Source organism: Mirounga leonina, unplaced genomic scaffold (assembly GCF_011800145.1).
Source record: "Mirounga leonina isolate KUSES-001 unplaced genomic scaffold, KU_Mleo_1.0 Mir_199, whole genome shotgun sequence".
NCBI classification, from domain to species: domain Eukaryota; kingdom Metazoa; phylum Chordata; class Mammalia; order Carnivora; family Phocidae; genus Mirounga; species Mirounga leonina.
In genome coordinates this window covers 1,364,873-1,383,039 of record NW_023270498.1, presented here as the reverse complement: position 1 = coordinate 1,383,039, position 18,167 = coordinate 1,364,873, and positions in this window count along the sequence as shown.

Genomic DNA, 18,167 nt, shown 5'->3' with positions numbered 1-18,167 from the left:
GTTCAGGGCGACTTCTTGATGCACGGCCCTGTTCCTTATTTGCAAGTGCCATCTGCGGACGGTTCTAGGCAGGTAAGCGAAATTGTTTAGGGACCCTGCAGCTTTCTGTGGCTACCCCTGGCAGATAGATGCCACGTGCCTCCCGGACGCTGCAGCAGATGAAACACGCGAGCATGGCAAGTCTCAAATACACGGACGAAAGCTCTAGCAAGTAGAGGACGAATCACTCTTGTCCGTGTGAAAGCTCTCTAAAATGTGAGTCATCATTAACTAGGACAGGAACTTAGTGACATAGCTTTGGGGGGCCTAGCAATAGAGAAATTCAGTTTTAAGTTCCGATTTTAAAATCTCACATGCACTGACAGTGAACTATTTCCTCTATTAAAGGAACTTTGATGTCAATTATACCTCAGTAAAATGGGTAAGAAAAGAAAATTTTTGAACTTCCCGATGAAAAGATTTCTAATTTTATATATGAAAGTAAACTTCGTTCACTTTATGGGACTGTTGCTCATGAGAAATCAGGCATGATTATCCACAAACACATTAGTGCTCGGATCAGGGAGAGAAGAGAGGAGCCGAAGGACCCCACAGGAGCTCCTATCCCGCCCGCTGGGCCAGACGGAACAGGGCCACACACGTCCAAAGTGAAACCTGCAAGCACAGGGACTTGGCAGAGCGTGCACGGTCACAGGAGACCTTCAGCCGTGGGCTGAGCGTGAGCTCAGGATGAGGCAGGGCTGTTTAGGTGGTAGCTACCTGGGACAGCGGAAAGCCTGGAGCGCGGAGCAATGTCCCGATGAGACCACACGGCCACAGGACTGGGCGGCAGCCGGGGAAGGGCATCAGGGGGTCGGGTAGGTGATATTGTTGCTCACAAGTGTCCGAGAGCTCTTATGTGGAAGGGTGGTGTGGGCTCACCCTGTTCTGTGGGTCCTCAGAGCACAGAGAAGTTAGGAGAGGACAGTTGCTGGGGACGCGCACCTCCAGGAAGGGGGACGGACAGCTTTCCCTACTCCGCCCGCGACTGTGATCAGCAACCCTGGGCGGTAACACAAAGCAAACACAAGGAGACAAGCCAGGTGGAGAGAAGGCAGAGTAGTCAGGAGCCTCCCCGGGGAGCGGCGCAAGGGGAGGAGGTCCCTGGGGGTCTGTTTGCCTCGAAGGCTCCAGACGTGAAGCTAGAGAAGCAGCCCACCTGGAAAGGCCCACAGGTGAAGACAAAACACAGACAGAAGCCTCGAGACAAGCTGGCTGTCTTTCTGGCCAGGGGACCAGGAAACGGGCAACCGAGCCCGACGGACGGGACTTTAGTCACCAACTGCCCTGCCTGGCTGACACCCCAGGAAACACTAGAGCACTCCCCAGCCATCGAAGTCTGGGGGAATGGGGCAGGGAGCCTAGACCTCCCCCAACCCCGCACTGGGCCAGGTGTCAGAGAACAAGGAGAGAGGGACCCGGCCGCCTATGCCCGGGGTGAATACTGGGCCCCCTCTCCTGAACCCCAATCCCCCCCATCAGTGGAGACAATGTGGTCAGACAGATGTTACCACCACCCTGCACCCTCTGCACTCCACCGGTCAGAGCAGACCTGCTGGAAATCAGGACCACCTCCCCACCCACCCCTGGCACCAGGGGAGGCCCCGGGGACGGAGCGAGACCTCCCAGCCTGGTGGATGTTGAGAACCCCTCCTCCGCCCAGCAGAGCGAGGAGCCCCCTACTGGGTGGGCACCCCGCCATCTGTAGTCCCCACAATAGGGAAGCATAGGTCTGCTTCTGGTCTGCTCAAACAGACCCAGGGTTAAATACGAGCCAGAGTTTCATAACCTAACAGCCCAAATGTCCAGATCTCAGTAGAAGATCACTGGTCACACCAAGAACCAGGAACATCTCAACTGGAGGGTAAAAAAAAAACCCAACCCAACAAGGGCTAGAATGATCTGGCAAAGCTCTGAAGCAACTCTCCTCGAAAAGCTTCAAAACGTAATCGCGAACGTGAGGGAGACAAATGAAAAATAGAAATCTCAGCAGAAGAAGAGGACGTGGCACTCAGGGCTGACCTTACAGAACAGGGAGTCTCAACCCCGGCATCAAGAACAAAGACCAGAATAAACCCAAGGCAAGCAGAAGAGGAAATCATAAAGAGAAGCACAGAGATGAGTGACCTTGAAACCGGAAAAACAGTACAGAAAAATCCATGAAACACACAGGGCAATGAAGCTGAGGGCTCGCGGCACGACAGACAGAGGGAAGAGCGGTGGGCACGGCACCAACCTCACCGAGGAAACCTAGGATCCCTGCAGACCCCACAGGCATCGGAAGAAAGGGGAAGGGACACACAACTCTACACGCACAACCTAAACACAACTCTACACACACAGCTCTACTCACGCAGCTCCGCGCACATAACTTGGACAACGTACGTACGATGATCAATTTCTCAAACAACACCAACTGCCACAACACACTAAACATGAAATAGGTAACTGGGAAAACCCTCTCTGGTAAAGGAGATTAAATCTGTGTTTTCAGAATTCCCCAAAGAGAAATCTCCGGGCCCAGACGGGGTCACTGGGGAATCTATGGAATGTGAACCAGCATTCCCCTGATACCAAACCCAGGAGAAAACAACATAAAAACAGAAAACTGCAGATGGAGATCACTCATCTATTAGGTGCAAACCCTCATATCAAAAGGTTAGTCCAGCAACACATGGGAGAATCACACAGGGGAGCCGAGTGGGGTTGTCGTGGGGATGTAGGTATGCTGGTGCGACCCACCATGCCGAGACAGCAGAAGGATGGTCACGTGATAAAATCCATCTGTACAGAAAACAAACCATCTGCCAAAGTTCAACGCCCAGGTGCCCCTGGGTGGCACAGTCGGTTCAGCATCCGGCTCTCGGTCTCGGCTCGGGTCGTGATCTCAGTGGGTCCTGAGATGGAACCCCATGCATGGAGCTCTGTGCTCAGAGCAGAGTCTGCTTGACTTTCACTCTCCCTCTGTCCCTCTTGCTTGTGCCCGCTCTCTAAAATAAATAAATAAATCTTTAAAAAAAAAATTCAATGCCCATTCATGAAAAAACTCTCAGAAAAATAGGAAGGGGGGGATCTCCCCAATTTGATAAAAGAACATCCTCCAAAAGTCTGCAGCGCACGTCATATGTAGTGGTGATAGATTTTCCTCCCAATATCAAGACAGGAGAGTCTGCTCTCTTTATTCAACATATTCCTAGAGTTTTGGCAAGTAAAGCAAGGCAAGAAAAAGACGAAAGACATGGATTGGAGGAAAAAAATAAAACTATCCCTATTTCCAGATGCAGTGATTATCTGTATAGATATCCCCCCAAATCTATACAAAAATGAAAAAATTTTTAAAAAGTCCTAGAGTTAATACACAAGTTCATAAAGTGGACAGGATACAAATTAACACACACACAAATCAGTTGTATTTCTGTAAACCAGCAATGAACATGTGAACACCAAAATTTAAAATACAGTACCACTTAACATTGCTGAAAAAAACAAATGAAATCTGTAGGAGTCTGTCTACAAGACCTGTGTGGGATCTGTATGCTGAAAAGTGCAAAATGCTTATGAAATATATAAAAAATATCTAAATAAACGGAGAGCTACACCCTGTTTCTAGATCAGAAAATTCAGTATAGTAAAGATGCTGATTCTTCCCACGTTGATAAACAGGTTCATTGCAATTCCAACCCAAATCTGGCAAAGGTTTTTGTAGATATATATATGTGCACAAGATCGTTTTCAGTAAGTATGGAGAAGCAAGTAACTAAGACAGTCTTGGAAAAGAGGAATAAAGTGCAGGAAGCCAAGACTTATCACACAGCCCTGCTGTTCAAGACTGCTGGCCATTGTCAAACACAGACAGACACACAGATCGACGAGAAGAACGCAGACCCAGAAACAGACCCACACAGGTGAGCCCGACCTCTTTTCAGCCTGAGTGCAAAAGCAAGTCAGCAGGGAGAGGACAGCCCCTCCAACACACGGTGTCATCAGGCGATTCGACATCCACAGGCAAAAAAATCGACACTTGACCTACGTCTCATACTTTACACAAAAATTAATTCAGATATAAAAGTGTAAAAATTTTAGAAGAAACTGTCCAGGACCCAAAGTACGATCCATAAAAGGGAAAAAACGGTAAATCGGAATTTGTCGAATCCCTCTGTCTATGTCGAAGGCTGCAGGATTCTAGGACAGTGGTTTCGGAGCCAGATGGTCTGGTCAAGTGCCAAGCAGCAATGCCGAGGAAGCGTGGGTGCCCACCTCCAGCCCCCCCCCCGGCACACACGCACCCCTGCTGGGAAAGCCCCCGTGACAGGTGCATGAAGATCCGTCCGCTGACGCTGGGCACGTGATAGTCTCCCTCAGGGGCTTGGGACTGGGGCTGGAGTCCCCGGCTTGGAGGTTACAAGCCTTTACACCGGAGTCCGTGTGCAAGCGGCTCTCGGAGAGCCATCGCCCATGGTGTGCGTGGGGAGGCACTCGAGCCTCCGCGCCGAGGAGGAGGGGCAGGTCCCAGCCGAGGAGAGACGGACAGCGGAGGGCAGGCTCCTCCCGAGGCCCGGGACTGCCTGTCAGCATGTTCTCAGCAGCACCAGAAGTGGTCCTGAACGGGGGGAGCAGTTACACGGCATACTCATAAGGTGATTAGAGCCCATGACTCGTGTCTCACTGGCCCCGGATCCCCGGGCTGCCTGTTGTGTAAGCGAGCTGGAGACGGACCGCTGGGAAGAGAGACATGGCAAGAAGCTCTCATCCCAGCAAAGCTGTCTTCTCAGTATCTTCTTGCCTAACAGTTTCCTGGAAACCCAAGGCTTTCCAAAGCTGCGCCGAGACATTGTTCATAAAACACAGGCTTCCCTGGAATAGACACACTGGTGGAAAGCTCAGAGGGGCCAGCGCCAGGCAGATCCTGCCCGTGAGCGCACAGCCTCGGTTCTGACAGCCTCTGTGACAGATGGGGACCACACCTCAGGCAACTCCGTCCCCATACCTCGAAGCTGCGCCTGCCACTAACACATGGCCGTACCAAGTGTGGTCTGTCTGTCTCTCCGTCTGTCGCCCTGGTTTGGCCGAGGAAGCCCGGAGACTCGCAGCTGGGCAGGGAGTGGTCACCGGCACGTGGGCTGTTACTGGAAGAGACCGCACGTAACCCCGAACCGCCAGCCACACTTAGGCTTAGACATAAATGCACAGCCACGGTGAGGGCGCTTCCGGGGCCTTCCTGCGAGGATCCAACGATACACAAGTCACCGCCCTCCTCCTGAGTTTTCAGCGGGCACCTGCTCCCTTCCTTTGGTATCAACATCAGTATTTCAAGATAACACCCAGGAGCCTATTTATTTTAGGGAATGAAAGCCGATTTTGCACAAGGACTTATAAATTCTAAGCTCAAAATGTTCCTGAATTCTTTTTCTTTTAAAAGTGTGAAGTGGAGGGGCGCCTGGGGGGCTCAGTCTCTTAAGCATCTGCCTTCGGCTCAGGTCATGATCCCGGGGTCCTGGGATCGAGTCCTGCATCGGGCTCCACTGTCTCCCTGTGTCTCTCAAATACATAAAATCTTTTTTTAAATATTTAGTACCATACCACTTTTTTATTTTATTCTATGTTTTATTTTTTTTTAATTTTTATTTGTGTATTTGAGGAGAGCACAAGCAGAGGGAGAGGGAGAAGCAGGCTCCCCGAGGAGCAGGGAGCCTGACATGGGACTCGATCCAAGGACCCTGGGATCATGACCTGAGCCGAAGGCAGATGCTTAATCCACTGAGTGCTCCATAAATAAAATCTGTAAAAAAAAAAAAAAAAAAAAAATGTAAAGCCACTTCTCCTTAAGGGTTAGCTGCACCTGGTAGCTTCTTTCCAAAGCCCCTCGTGTTGAAAGACAGGAAGGAAAAGCAACTTGAGAAGAGAGAGACACGACCTCAACCAGGTGATCGAGGGATCACCAACTGGGATGAATCATACCGATGAGTCATGTCAAAAATGGCATTTTTTTCTCTGTGGTCTTTTTCCCCCAAAATCCGTAACCTCAGCCTCATCGTGAAGAAGACCCCAGACCAACCCCCGTTGAGGGACAGTCCACAGGACGCCGGACCCAGACGACTCAACACCGTCAAAACAAACAAGGAGCGTCTGAGAAGCTGTCACAGCCTCGAGGAGCCTGGAGAGAAGGGGCCGTTATCACGAAGTGTCCTGGGTGAGATGCTGGAACAGAAGTAGGAGGAATGAGGGGAAAACCGGGGAGAGCTGCATGCGCTGCAGGCCTTAGTTCAAGCTCGTGGATCCCCCTTGGTCCCTTAACCATATCAAGTGTGCCGTATTAATGTGCTGAGGTCAGCTCCCCGCCCCGGCCCCCCAGGAACACCACCCACGAGGCCTGTGCGCCAGGGATGCGCTCCCGTTTACGCACAGGTATGCCCTGCAAAGGCCTCCTCGGGCCCCTCCGCCCACCCTGACCTCCTCATACCTACCGCGCTCTATTTCTCTCCTTCGCTGGATTTCCCTTTCACTCACTCCCTTTCAACCACACACTCTAGGAAGGCAAACCTCTTTACCAGCTTGTTTCACGCGCACATCTGAAGGCTGGTACTAGATGCGTGAAGAGAGCAGGCTTGGGGAGCGGTAGGAGGGGCATCAGGGCGTCCCGGCTCCGTTCTTGGAAGCCGAGTCACTGCACAGAGAGAGAACCCTTTATGGTTATTGACTGAAGTCAGGTGTGCCTGGGATTCCCCAACAGTGTGCAGAACGCGGAGCATCTGCGGGGACCAGAGCATGAGCGCAAACAGAGAAATAACCCACCGAGGGTGAATTTAGAAGGATCCAAGGATTCAGAGACGTAGGAAATGACCCTCAGAGAACTCCATGTGCCCAGTGCTCTGGAGCTGATGGTATCCTGTGGCAATTTCAAAGTCATTCACAGCCTGTGATTCTCTCCACAGCCAACGGTACCTAATTTCTTTTCCTAAGATGGCCTTGGGATTCAGACCTCAGTACGGTTTTCTGCCTTTTAAACACATGTCAAATTACATGCAGTGAACTTATTCATTAATGCAAAATGTCTGTGTAAATTGCACCCACCTACAAAAATAAGACAACTCTTGGGCGTGGAATTTGTGAGAATCTAAGCTAGAAACTAAATTTAGGAAAACTGTCATTCTGAGGAAGGAAGATCAGAAAGCCTACTAAGAATATCCTTTTAGATATACAATTGTTCAAACTATTTTAATCCCTATTTTTTTATTAGGCATTTTTGGTTATTTGAGATACACATTTTAAAGATTTCTTTTTCATGCATAAAGATTTTATGTGTAAAATTATCCTTTGCAGACCCCAAATCATACTCACGTAGAAACCCTCTCTATTCTATTTTTTTTTTTTTTTTTTTAGTTTTTATTTGTTTACTTGAGAGAGAGAGATCGAAAGTGAGCATGAGCAGGGGGAAGAGGCAGAGGGAGAAGCAGACTCCCCACTGAGCACAGAGCCCAACGTGGGGCTCGATCTCACGACCCTGAGATCACTACCTGAGCAGAAATCAAGAGTCAGATGCGGGGCGCCTGGGTGGCTCAGTTGTTAAGTGTCTGCCTTCGGCTCAGGTCATGATCCCAGGGTCCTGGGATCAAGCCCCGCATCGGGCTCCCTGCTCGGCGGGAAGCCTGCTTCTCCCTCTCCCACTCCCACTGCTTGTGTTCCCTCTCTCGCTGGGTCTCTCTCTGTCAAATAAATAAATAAATGAAATCTTTAAAAAAGAAAAAAAGAAAAAAAAAAAAAAACCGGGGGTGTGGGGCAGTGCCTGGGTGGCTCAGTCGTTGAGCGTCTGCCTTCGGCTCAGGTCATGATCCCGGGGTCCTGGGATAGAGCCCCGGGTCGGGCTCCGTGCTCGGCCAGGAGCCTGCTTCTCCCTCTCCCACTCCCCCTGCTTGTGTTCCCTCTCTCACTGTGTCTCTCTCTGTCAAATAAATAAAATCTTTAGGAAAAAAAAAAAGAGTCAGATGCTTAATCGACTGAGCCACCCAGGCGCCCCACTCTCTATGCTAATTTGTGTGAGAGAACCCAGGGGTGTCTGAGGCGGAATTTCACTTGTCCCCGTGTCCTTGTAAAATAAAATAAAGTGCAGAGAGAGTCCACTGGAAGAAGTGAAGGCAGTGAGTGTGGGGGGCGGGGGGAGGGTTAAATGTCACCTTCCTGTAAGGCAGCAGGTGACCTGGCGGAGGCCACAGTGGAGCCGAGGTGACGTCCCCTCCTGCACCTCAGGGGGGATGGCTCGGGAGCAGCAGGCCCCCCAGCACATGCCTGTCCCGTCACATGGAAGCGGGGCCACCCCGCACCCCTGCAAGCCAACCGCGGGCTTGTTCCTGGGCCTCACGCTCTGGCTTCCGGTTACAGCCCCGGGATCAGGCAGGGGTCCCGCTGTGCTGGTTTGGGGAGTCCAGACGCACATGATCTCTAGCCCTCTCCCCAGTGCTACACACGTAAGCTTTGGCTTCTGCACGGGAAGTCCGAGTGACTCGCTCTGTATGGGGAAGCTCTTGTGAGCGTCAACGTGCTGAGCGGCGCTTGGTGCCTGGCACGCATCGCTTGCTCGTGGCTTGGTCACAGGGGCCTGCGCTCCAGGGGACACCTTCCTCTGCTCAGCAGTCATGCGCAGGCGGCCAAGGACTAGACGTGCCGTCACTCGCTCACCCGTCACAGAGTGTGCGTGTCAGGGCTGTCTCTGTCCCGCAGGTGTGGAAACAGGCTTCAACAATGAAGCATCAGGTGTCTGTCTCCATGAGCTGGGCAGAGGTGGGCTTCCAGGCCCTGAACTCCAACTTGGCCTTCTCCACCTTCATCTTTGCCTCCCCCCTTCCAGTGGACGAGTTCCTGGATTCCGGGTCATGGAAGAGCCACGAGACGCTCCATGAGCTGAGCTGAGAGCAAGTAGATAGAAGCTGGAGAACCAGAGGAGGTGTGTGGGAGGGACCCCTTCCTCTGCCATGCTCCAGACCCTGCGCCCTGGCCCTCTGTTGTCCTCCTGCCCTCAGCACCCTTCCTTCCCCTGCTCTCATGCAGGCTCAGCTCCATGGCCATCCTTCTTCCTGCAGAGCACACCCACCACCGGGCAACCAAGTGAGCCCCAGAAATACAGAGGCTCATCCATCCGCAAACTTCCTCAGTGCTGCTCTCCTTCATCCCCCACCCAGGTCCCTTTCCCCTCTGGCCTGCAGGAAACACACCTACCTACGTATCTGTTAACCATGTCTTTTATTTTCTCTGTTTCTGAGGCTCTGACATCTGGGGCCTCGCTGGCTGTCCACCCAGGACTAGCCAGTTCCCACAGTGAATAACCCAGAGCTCACCCTGCAAATGCACACCACCCCCAGCTCTCTCCTCTGTAGCCCTCACACTCTGGGCCGGACACCAGGGGCCACCCCCACGCCCCAGCCGGCCCTAAGCCTGCTCACCCTGCCATGTCCTTTCCTTCCTGGGAAACCACATTTTCCCGTTGGTCCCTCTGCCTCCTGACTGTCCCCAGGGCTTCCCGGATGGCCTGGCCCTGCCCGGTGGCCACGCCTCCTGTGTCTAAGGAAGGTGAGTATAAGCTTGGTCCTGCAGGACAGTCACCTGCCTGTCTGCACATCTTAGCACACGGGGTTAGAGCAAGTCCCAACCCGGTTACAACAGCGTCTGCCAAATCCAGCTCACACACCTCCCCTTTTCCTGCTCAGGGTGTGATCCGTGTGTCCACGTTGAGGTCTCTGCGAATCCACCTGTAAGATCCTGAGAGACAGCATCTCATACGCGCGGAGGCCTCGTGCTTGACACGCTCGTGGCAGGAATGGCTGCCGAATCACCGTGTCGTGCATGAGTGAATGAGGCACAAGGCGGAGGGGGCTCAGAGAGGCATAATGGGGTGATGTTACCTCTGATCAATGCATTATTCCCTGTGTGGATCAAACTGAACGATGACTAGGTCATCAACCGAGTACGTGTGGGCACCTCCTGCATCTGTATTAAGTTCCCTTTGCCCGTGCTCCCCAGCAGCGTCCTGCCTTTGGGGCAGGAGAGAAGTCGTCCTTCTGGGACCCGGTGACCCGCATGCCCAGGTGCTCAGCAGGAACGAGGCTGTGAGCGTGGAGACCGTGATCGTTCATTCACTCGGCTGACATCTGGAAGGCTTTTCTCTCTTCCGCGGGCAGCATCCAGGGGAAGGACGGAGTTTGAGAGAGCAGTGAGGGAGAAACATGTCTGTACGACCCGCCTCCCGATGAGAGATGCAGCGATGACAGATAATTGAAGGAAAACAGAATGTTCTTTTTGGATGGCCCAACGGACAACTCCTTTGAGTGTGTACTTTATTATAGGCCTTAGTCATCACTCCCATTCTTGTTGGCTAGGCTCCAGGCGGCGTGTCCCTCCTTCTGGGGCCACCGGTTAGAGAAACACCCTGTCCCCAGTGCCACGTGCCCCCCCATGCCAGAGGTGTGTGTGGCATGCAGGTTAACAGGCAGCATGCCTGAGCTCCTTTGACATAATCGTTTGCCCTCCCGTTTTGTTTCTAGAAGCCGCCCCGTTGACTGTCCCAATTCCCATCTGTTTGCTCATGGGAAACATGATGCTCCTGGTTCTCGGACCGGGACTGTTCTGGTTTCAAGGACACTCGCGTCCCTGAGGGAGCAGTGGGCTGTCCGACCGCAGACACGAGGGCCGGGAGACCCGGGCGTTCTGCCATCACACCTCACACCCGCCCTCGCTTCGAATTCATTACAAACCGTCGGTTTCATGTCAGGAAAGCAAGGAGTAGGAAATACACATTTGTGGTTCCTGTTGACCTTCCACTTGCCCTTCTGATGTTTCCCATCTTTATCTGAATATATTCAACCCGTCGTTTGTTTGCTTGTCTTCATGCCTTAATTTTTACCTTCATGTAAGTATCCAGGCATCACAGACACATGCTTCCAACAAATTCATTCAACAAATAGTGATCGCGCATCTACCCCTTTGCCAGGCCCAGGGTCACATGCCCCGGCGTAGGGCTTCGAGACAGAACAAACATCGCCCTTCGTGGAACCTCGTGCACAGAGGGTGCTGGATGCAGGCCATCAGCCCGTCACCACACGGAGGCCACAAAGGGTCACCCTGCCGTGAACATGCCCTGCTTCCATTGGGCCACGAGGAAAATAATTCTAAGGTTGTTCCCCAGTTAAGTTTCTTGACTAATTATCTCCCGCTTGATGGTTCTGTTAACGTTTTAGTCCACTGGGAAGCTCATAAAAGTCTATTCTAACAAAAATGCACGAAGGATACATACCCCGTATCTTTTCAGACACTATTCATGGGTTTCATGGTCCCACAGATGTCCACTGAGCCCTCACCAAGTAGTCCCTGCCTACAGCAGGTCCAGATGCCTGAAATCAGCCTATCACTTCACCATGACCTGCATAGCCGACTCACACATCCTCCAGTTCCTCGGACAAGGTCATGCCTCTCTGGCCCCGGGCCTTGGCACAATCTGTCCACTGCTTTTGTCTCCCTTACTGTCTGCAGACGTGTCGTCTTGTCTGGGCCATGTCCTCACTTGCAAAGTCAGAATGAAAACGCACTCCAAGGGGGTATCATGAGGTTCTGTGAGAGTGTGCCGGATCTGCACAAGTCCCTGGCCCAGAGTGAGCGCTGCAGGACATGCTCTCCTTACTCATCCTCAGGGTCTCAGTGAGGCTGTCACCTTCTCCAATTCACTTCCCTGGGATGCAGTCAGCGAGCCCCTCGGTGCTTCCCCACCCTGCGCCCACCTGCACAGCCCTCCCGAGTGGACGTCACTCCCATCCTGGACTGTGAGCTCCCAAACTCAGAAATGCGGTCTTCCTCCTCTTGGTGCTCTGAGGAGCACCGGTCCTCACTCAATTAATGAGCAAATGAGTACTGAATAAGGGGGCAACACAGAGAACGTGCATGGTCTTGGCCGGCAGGAAAGAGCCGTACACGCGTCGGTGGTTACGAAGAGTGAGACACACATGTTCGTTGTGGGGCCTGGCTCACCCAGCGAGGTCTCCCTGGCCGTGGGTAACTTTCCCCTCACCATCCATTCTAGTTTGCCTACACTCTGGCAACCGAGGGACATGAGCACTAGAGGCTTTGACAACATCGCAAGTTGATTTTGTTTCAGTGACTATTTAATCACAGATATTAGAATGTAGACATGATCATCCATAGTGAACAATGGGCGAAGCATGCATTACAAGCAGAACCCCATTCTAGGACGTGCATTATAATACAGGGACAGCTAATCCAGATTAGTTACCCTGGCCTGAGTCCTCTAAACTTCCCGGCATGCATGTGGACTAAACCTGAGCCTGAGACTGGAATAAAGAGAACCATATTTGAATTATCACCGCTTTATCCAGTTGAGGGACCAGGGGGAGGCATCAACTACTCCAAGCTTCTTTGTACACATTTACAAAGGGGGACAACTGCACTGAAATCAGCACCATGTTATCCTAATTCAAAGGATGGGTATAAGTCAAAAGTATGATATTGGATTCTTACCTCACACCATAAATACAAATTAACTTAAAATGGATAAGATGCCTAAACTTGAAAGTTGAAACTATAAAGCCCTTAGAAAAAAATACAGGAGAAAAGTTTTATGACATTGCATTCAACAGCAATTTCTTAAATATGATAACAAAAACATGGGCAAAAAATTAATATATAGGTAAATTGGACTTCATCAAAATTAAAAACTTCCGTGCATCAAAGGACTGTATCATCAGAGTGAAAAGGCAATCCATAGAATGGAGAGAATATTTTAAAATGATGTATCTGGTAAGGAATTAATTTACAAAATATATAAAGAATTCAACACTAAAAAAAGCTAACCACCCAAATTAAATAGACATTCCTTCAAAGAAGACACACAGATGTCAATAAGCACATGAGAAGATGCTGAGCTGTCACTGATTAGGGAAATACAAGTCAGTCCAAAATGAGGTACCACTGCACACCCATTAGGATGGCTACTATAAAAATGTAATAGGAAAAAATGGAAAGTAAATGTTGACGAGGGTGTGGAGAGATTGAAACCCTCATACACTGTTGGTGGGAATGTAAGATGGTGCAGCCACTGTGGGAAACAGTATGGAGGTTCCCCAAACATTAAAAATAGAATCACCCTATGATCCCACAATTACACTTCTGGGCATACATAAGAGGAATGGAAAGCAAGGACAAAAACAGATACTCATGTTCACAGCAGCATTGTCCACAATAGACAAAAGGTGGAAACAACCCAAATGTCCACTGATGGATGAATGGATAAACAAAATGTGATACAGACCTACAATGGAATATTATCCATCCTAAACGGGAAGGAAATCCTGTCACAGGCTACAACATGGATGGCCCTTATGTTAAATGAGATAAGTCAGTCACAAAAAGACAAATACTGTATGAACTCACTTATGTGATGTATGTAATGTAGCCAAAATCATGGAGATAGAAAGCAGGGGGGTGGGTGCTGGGAGCTGGGGTGGAGAGGGAAATGGGGAATTGTTGTCTAATGGGGAGAGAGTTTTGGTTTAGGAAGATGAAAAAGTTCTGAAGGTAGATGGATGGATGATGGACAGATGGATGGATGGAGGAATGGATGAATGATGGATGGATGGAGGAATGGATGGATAATGGATGGATGATGGATGAATGGATGGAAGGAGGGATGGATGAATGATGGATGGAGGGATGATGGATGGAGGGATGGATAATTGATGGATGGATGAATGGACAGATGGATAGAGGGATGGATGGATGAGGGATGGATGGATGATGGATGGATGGATAGATTTTGGATGGATGGTTGGATGGATGGATGGGCAGATGGATGGATGGGCAGATGGATGATGGAAGGATGGAAGGATAGATGGATGGACAGATGGAAAGAGGAATGGATGGATGATGAATGGATGGTGGATGGATGGATGGATGATGGATGGGTGATTGCACAACACTGTGAATGTACTTGATTCCACTGAAGTGCACACTTAAAAATGGGGCGCCTGGGTGGCTCAGATGGTTGAGTGTCTGCCTTCGGCTCAGGTCATGATCCCAGGGTCCTGGGATCGGGTCCCACATCGGGCTCTCTGCTCCTTGGGAGCCTGCTTCTCCCTCTGCCTCTCTCTCTCTGTCTCTCATGAATAAATGAATAAAATCTTTAAAAAAAAAAGGAGAAATAATTTATTTGCCTCTCATATGAGTGTAATTACAGTGCATTGAAGTAAAAAATGTAACATAAAAAAATACACAATTAATTCAGACCAGAGATTTTTTTTTTCCTATCTCTGGACAGTTAGTAATATTATTCCAAGCTTAAAGCAAATTTTGGATTTGCTCTAGATTTTAATATCATGACAATCTGCAATTTTCCTTATAAGGTCACAAAGAGAGGCTTTTATTTCTTTGATCATTTGTATTCTGACTTTAACAGAAAACATGACTCCTGATGTAAACAACTGAACCAGAGTCAGGCACCGAGAACACATCCACGCCTAACAACATTGCTTTTCTATCACATCAAATAACTTTTTTTTACTTTTTCCGAAGAGTTTTGTAAATCCTGGGAGGGGGGCTCTCACAGATGTTCACGCTGTGACAGCTCACGGGGCTAATCAATTTCCAGGCCTCCACGTTCGCCTTCTTGGGGTCTCTTTCCCTGCTCTTTGTTCACACCCTTTAGTGGGTGTTTCTAGAAAGAGAGACTGGCTGCAAGGGGAGGGTCTGAAGTTTCCACATAAGGGGCCAGCTACCCCAGGAGGCTGGATGAAGGATCTGGTGAGGGCCAGAGGCATCCTTGGGAGCAAGTCTGAGTGACACCAGTCAGAGAGCTCCCATGTGGGCTTTGTCTTCCCCAGTAACCAGGTTGGCTACTGAGCTGGAAAGGGGGAAACAAGCCTTCAGATGGGCAATCAGAGCCTGAGCTGGGTGAGGATAGGGCATAATCGATGACTAAAAATTCAATCCAGACATGCAGGTCTGGTTGGATCTCACCAGGGATTCTGGAAGGATATGTGACCTGATGGTCAACAGTGGCTGATAAACCATGGAACATGAAAGAATCTTCCAGGAAAAAATATAGACAAGAGTGCTAAGCAGATATGTGGTGACTACTTAGAAGGAATGTTATCTGCAAGGTCAGGCCTTCCTAAGATCACCATATTGACTTCAAAACATTCTTACTCCATACGTAATCTGGGGGCCGCTTTATCACCCCTCCCCCAAGAAGTAGGTCGATGCACTGGGTTCAAGACTAGTTCATCTTACTGGACTCAGATGGTGCATTCCCATTGTGTCAAAAAATTTGAGGGATGGCAAGGCCAACAGGTCAGGAGATGGTTACCATTGAGAGGACAGTTTGTTAAAGTTCCCAAGAGGAGTGGGCTTATCATGGAGCCCAAATGGGGACGCACCAGGGTCGGTCAGGAGGCTGAGGAGGAGGGAAATGTGGGCAAGAGACTTTATTGTGGTTTCCACGGGAAGGAACAGGTGAAGCAGAGCAAGCAAGTCTAGGTTTGGCTGGTTTGAATGATTCCAGGAGCTCTGGGACATAGGGGTGTACCAGGCTCTGGGGTGATCACAGCAGAGGGATGGTGCCCCAAGTGTGAGGGCCCCAGGGAGGCGGTGGTGGGGCGTGGGCCCTGCACTGGATGGTTTGCACACAAAAAGCATGCACTCAGGAGACTCCTATGCTATCCCTAAGGATTGGCTAGTCCTGGGTGGGGCCATCCCTCCAGGGCCAGCAAGGCTCCGGATGTCAAAGCATCAGATATGCAGAGCATAAAAGACACGGTTAATGCACCCTCAGAGCTGACAGAGAGCCTGGGGGCCGGGATGCACAGAGTCGGGCTCCCACGGCCCCTGGGGCAGTCACTCCTCCCTCCAGCTCCCTGCAGATGGGGACGCGTTCATAGAACCCTCACTGCGTCAGGTTCCTTCGGTGGGTGTGCATTAAAGCCGTCCAACCCCTTGTTGGCCACAGAGTTTGTAAATTTGGCCGAACCAGTAACTTTGACAATTGACATCTACATGTTTCAGCCAAAAGGTCCATCTCACTTCTTGCTGCGCTCCTTGTGGGACAATGCTCTGCATCCTCATAAGGCGCCAAGAATGACACTTGGCCCCAACCTTTACATGTGTAAGGATCAAGGGCTGCTGTGTCCTTCAGCGGCCCCGTTATTCGGGGGGTTAGTACCATCTGTCTGGGAGCCTGTGACACCTGCCACACCTGGACAGCACTGTCGCGGTCCCTGGGAGAGTTCCAGCTAAGACGGTCACTACAATGAAAGAGCCCAATACTCGGGATTTAATCACGAAGATTTTACTCGTGCTTCTACCTTCTCCCCAGGAGATCGTTTCCTCCAAGTTAACCAACCCACCACGATGTTCCCGTGGCTTTGGGTTTTCTATTTGTACTACATTTTTCTTGATTTGTTAAGATAATGTATGCTCGTGAGAGAAACCTGGACATTACTTACCTAAGGGAGGGAAGTTCCTATAGTTTCACTTTTTGAATCAATAATATTGATGCAAATTCTTCACATTTGCCCTTTACATCGTACTCTCATTAATGATTAGGTCTGTTATTCATTCACATGTTTGTTTTTCTTTTTTTTTTTTTAAGATTTTATTTACTTATTTATTTGAGAGAGTGAGAATGAGAGAGAGAGAGACAGTACACAAGAGGGAGGAGGGTCAGAGGGAGAAGCAGACTCCCCGCTGAGCGGGGAGCCCGATGCGGGACTCGATCCCGGGACTCCAGGATCATGACCTGAACCGAAGGCAGTCGCCCAACAGACTGAGCCACCCAGGCGCCCATTCATTCACATGTTTGTATTAAATGGGAGAATCACTGAAAGTCCAGGAATAAGCAGATTTCCTCTCTAGAGACCATGCTGAGCGTAGGCTGATTTTGGAAGCAGGGCACATGCTCTGAGTGTGTCTTGTCTAGTGCGCAACCTCACCGCCTGGTCAGAGCGGACTGGTCACGCCAAGCCACATCGTGAGAGCCTCCGCTAGCTGCTCTGTACTTTGCTCGCACCCCACACCCCATGCACACTTCTGTCCATATGCGCAGCTGAGTCTTCTCTTGGGCGCTTCTGTGACCTGTGCGTACCTGTGCATGGGCTGTCCAAGGGGGGCATGGCCCAGGCCCGGCCCACAGCACCTGCCTGGAAGACTAGATTCTGACACGCCCGGGAGGCCGGGAAGCCCAGCAGAAGTGCAAACTTGATCATGTTTGAGAAGCCAAAGCTTGGTGCTCCAACTGGACCCAAGAAGGGAGGGAGCCCAGTGGGCCAGTGGCTTGCGTGGGGCCACGAGCAGGATTGGCCGGTGCCTCCAGCCACATCTCACACTTGGTGCTCCTTGGTTGTACGGAGACCTGTGGGCAGCCGTGGGCACTGTCTCCATGGGGTATAGCGCCAGCTAGAATGGATCTGGAGACGTGGGCCACGTCTGGAGACGTGAGTAGTTGTGGGATGTTGCCTCTGTGGCGGACATCAGCTGGGGTTGAGGGAGAGGGGGTGTAGAGGTGACTCTCGATTTGAGTGAGTCCACAGGATAATCTTATAAGGCGTGACAAAATAAGGTTGAGTCTGTTATGAGAACGGGTCCTGCACAGCTGAGCTGTCCAAGCCCAGTAAGAAGGACAAGCTCCTACCGTCTGTAGCCACAGCAGGTGGGAAACAATCCATGAAGGAAACAGTACGTACAACTTCTGTAGTCGGGAGAAGCCAGACAGACCATATGGTCGCCAAGGCTTTTTACATTCGGAGCCCTAAATTCCACATCTTATTTTAGAATATACGTTTTCGTTGTAAAGTATAAAAGGATAAATAATATTCGATAAAATCATGGGTTAAAGCATCACCCCAGATCCCATCTCCAAGTGAAAATTCTTCTCACTGCCCACAGTCCATAGCAATCTTTTAAAATTCATTCATTTCACAACACTGTGCTGCCTTCGCTGCAGCAGGAGCAATTCCCCACCCCCAGTCCCAAGTTTACCTGCAGCCGGGCAGGTGCACCCGACAGCCCCACCTCGCCCCTGCATGTCTGCAGCCTGGCAGGTGCACCCCAACAGCCCCCACCTCGCCCCTGCATGTCTGCAG